Source organism: Mchenga conophoros, unplaced genomic scaffold, assembly GCF_057382185.1.
Source record: "Mchenga conophoros isolate Kocher_MC1m ecotype Shallow Benthic unplaced genomic scaffold, M_conophoros_male_GT1.1 unmapped_scaffold_10, whole genome shotgun sequence".
NCBI lineage: Eukaryota > Metazoa > Chordata > Actinopteri > Cichliformes > Cichlidae > Mchenga > Mchenga conophoros.
Window position 1 is genome coordinate 1,070,002 of NW_028182337.1, and position 4,265 is coordinate 1,074,266.

Consider the following 4,265-nt stretch of genomic DNA (forward strand, 5'->3'; position numbering starts at 1 on the left):
CCCATTAGATCCGGCCCCCCCCACCGCAGTTACCCCGTACCACATATCTAGCACGGACCTTGACCTCCAGCAGGCCCCGGGGACCCACATTACCCCCCCCCCCCCTTCCCCCTGCAGTTACCCTGTACCACATGTCTAGCATGGACCTTGACTTCCAGCAGGCCCCGTGGACCCACATTACCCCCCCCTGCAGTTACCCTGTGCCACATATCTAGCATGGACCTGGACCTCCAGCAGGCCCTGGGGACCCACATACTCCCCTGCTCTACTCCCCCACTAGCTTTCCTTTCTTGCAGTTACGCTCCAGCGCATATCCAGCATGGACCTTGACCTCCAGCAGGCCCCGTGAACCCACATTACCCCCCCCCCCCCCCCCTCCTGCAGTTAACCCTGTACCACATATCTAGCACGGACCTTGACCTCCAGCAGGCCCCGGGGACCCACATTACCCCCCCCCCCCTTCCCCCTGCAGTTACCCTGTACCCACATGTCTAGCATGGACCTTGACTTCCAGCAGGCCCCGTGGACCCACATTACCCCCCCCCTGCAGTTACCCTGTGCCACATATCTAGCATGGACCTGGACCTCCAGCAGGCCCTGGGGACCCACATACTCCCCTGCTCTACTCCCCCACTAGCTTTCCTTTCTTGCAGTTACGCTCCAGCGCATATCCAGCATGGACCTTGACCTCCAGCAGGCCCCGTGAACCCACATTACCCCCCCCCCCCGCAGTTAACCCTGTACCACGTATCTAGCACGGACCTTGACCTCCAGCAGGCCCCCGGGGACCAACATACTCCTCTGCTCTACTCCCCCACTAGCTTTCCTTCTCCCGCAGTTACCCTCCACCACAAATCCAGCATGGCCCTTGCCCTCCAGCAGGCCCCGAGGACCCACATACTCCTCCGCTCTAATCCCCCATGAGCGTTCCTTCTCCTGCAGTTACCCTCCACTGCATATCCAGCATGGCCCTTGACCTCCAGCATGCCCGGGGACGCACATCCTCCCCTGCTCTAGTCCCCCACTAGCTTACCTTTCTTGTAGTTACGCTCCAGCGCATATCCAGCATGGACCTTGACCTCCAGCAGGCCCCGTGGACCCACACTTAAGCCCCTCCCACTGACAAAGCAAAACACCACTGGCAAAATCCTCGTGCCCCTGGTACTCCAGAATGTAAATTCAAACATGCCCCTGGTACACTGCGCAGAAACACTTTGCCACACACACGCACGCACTGCTTGTGCCTATGGTACGACAACTTTTCTCGTACCTATGGTACGACAACTTTTCTCGTGCCTATGGTACGACAACTTTTCTCGTGCCTATGGTACAACAACTTTTCGCCGTGCCCCTGGTACACCGCTCAGTAGCACTTTGCCACACAAACTCTCCTCGTGCCTATGGTACGACAACTTTTCTCGTGCCTATGGTACAACAACTTTCCTCCGTGCCCCTGGTACGACAGCTTTTCTCGTGCCTATGGTACAACAACTTTTCTCGTGCCTATGGTACAACAACTTTCCTCCGTGCCCCTGGTACGACAGCTTTTCTCGTGCCTATGGTACAACAACTTTTCTCGTGCCTATGGTACAACAACCTTTCGCCGTGCCCCTGGTACACCGCTCAGTAGCACTTTGCCACACAAACTCTCCTCGTGCCTATGGTACGACAACTTTTCTCGTGCCTATGGTACAACAACTTTCCTCCGTGCCCCTGGTACGACAGCTTTTCTCGTGCCTATGGTACAACAACTTTTCTCGTGCCTATGGTACAACAACTTTCCTCCGTGCCCCTGGTACGACAGCTTTTCTCGTGCCTATGGTACAACAACTTTTCTCGTGCCTATGGTACAACAACCTTTCGCCGTGCCCCTGGTACACCGCTCAGTAGCACTTTGCCACACAAACTCTCCTCGTGCCTATGGTACGACAACTTTTCTCGTGCCTATGGTACAACAACTTTCCTCCGTGCCCCTGGTACGACAGCTTTTCTCGTGCCTATGGTACAACAACTTTTCTCGTGCCTATGGTACAACAACTTTTCGCCGTGCCCCTGGTACACCGCTCAGTAGCACTTTGCCACACACACACTCCTCGTACCTATGGTACGACAACTTTTCTCGTGCCTATGGTACGACAACTTTTCTCGTGCCTATGGTACAACAACCTTTCCCCGTGCCCCTGGTACACTGCGCAGAAACTCTTTGCCACACACACACACCACTCGTGCCTATGGTACGACAACAGGCCCCGGGGACCTACATCGCACCTTGCTCTTGCCTCCCTTACAGCTGAAAAAGGTCCATGCCTGTGCCCTGGCCCTGCTGAAATTCCCTCTCCATTTAGCCGAGGCAGTGAGTCGGCCTCCTGTCTCCCTTTACGGTCGAAAAAGATGTGCTCCTGGGCGCGCTGGCCCTGCTGCTACTCACATCGGGCATGGACCCTGGACCTCCAGCAGGCCCCGGGGACCTACATCGCACATTGCTCTTCCCTCCCTTACAGCTGAAAAAGGTCCATGCTTGTGCCCTGGCCCTTCTGAAATTCCCTCTCCATTTAGCCGAGGCAGAGAGTCGGCCTCCTGTCTCCTTTACGGTCGAAAAAGATGTGCTCCTGGGCGCGCTGGCCCTGCTGCTACTCACATCGGGCATGGACCTGGACCTCCAGCAGGCCCCGGGGACCTACATCGCACATTGCTCTTCCCTCCCTTACAGCTGAAAAAGGTCCATGCTTGTGCCCTGGCCCTTCTGAAATTCCCTCTCCATTTAGCCGAGGCAGAGAGTCGGCCTCCTGTCTCCTTTACGGTCGAAAAAGATGTGCTCCTGGGCGCGCTGGCCCTGCTGCTACTCACATCGGGCATGGACCTGGACCTCCAGCAGGCCCCGGGGACCTACATCACACCTTGCTCTTGCCTCCCTTACAGCTGAAAAAGGTCCATGCCTGTGCCCCTGGCCCTGCTGAAATTCCCTCTCCATTTAGCCGAGGCAGTGAGTCGGCCTCCTGTCTCCCTTTACGGTCGAAAAAGATGTGCTCCTTGGCGCGCTGGCCCTGCTGCTACTCACATCGGGCATGGACCTGGACCTCCAGCAGGCCCCGGGGACCTACATCACACCTTGCTCTTGCCTCCCTTACAGCTGAAAAGGTCCATGCTTGTGCCCTGGCCCTTCTGAAATTCCCTCTCCATTTAGCCGAGGCAGTGAGTCGGCCTCCTGTCTCCCTTTACGGTCGAAAAAGATGTGCTCCTGGGCGCGCTGGCCCTGCTGCTACTCACATCGGGCATGGACCTGGACCTCCAGCAGGCCCCGGGGACCTACATCACACCTTGCTCTTGCCTCCCTTACAGCTGAAAAGGTCCATGCTTTTGCCCTGGCCCTTCTGAAATTCCCTCTCCATTTAGCCGAGGCAGTGAGTCGGCCTCCTGTCTCCCTTTACGGTCGAAAAAGATGTGCTCCTGGACGCGCTGGCGCCGGCTGCTACTCACATCGGGCATGGACCTGGACCTCCAGTAGGCCCCGGGGACCTACATCACACCTTGCTCTTGCCTCCCTTACAGCTGAAAAGGTCCATGCTTTTGCCCTGGCCCTTCTGAAATTCCCTCTCCATTTAGCCGAGGCAGTGAGTCGGCCTCCTGTCTCCCTTTACGGTCGAAAAGATGTGCTCCTGGACGCGCTGGCGCCGGCTGCTACTCACATCGGGCATGGACCTGGACCTCCAGTAGGCCCCGGGGACCTACATCACACCTTGCTCTTGCCTCCCTTACAGCTGAAAAGGTCCATGCTTGTGACCTGGCCCTTCTGAAATTCCCTCTCCATTTAGCCGAGGCAGTGAGTCGGCCTCCTGTCTCCCTTTACGGTCGAAAAAGATGTGCTCCTGGGCGCGCTGGCCCTGCTGCTACTCACATCGGGCATGGACCTGGACCTCCAGCAGGCCCCGGGGACCTACATCACACCTTGCTCTTGCCTCCCTTACAGCTGAAAAGGTCCATGCTTGTGCCCTGGCCCTTCTGAAATTCCCTCTCCATTTAGCCGAGGCAGTGAGTCGGCCTCCTGTCTCCCTTTACGGTCGAAAAAGATGTGCTCCTGGGCGCGCTGGCCCTGCTGCTACTCACATCGGGCATGGACCTGGACCTCCAGCAGGCCCCGGGGACGCACATCCTCCCCTGCTCTAGTCCCCCACTAGCTTACCTTTCTTGTAGTTACGCTCCAGCGCATATCCAGCATGGACCTTGACCTCCAGCAGGCCCCGGGGACGCACATCCTCCCCTGCTCT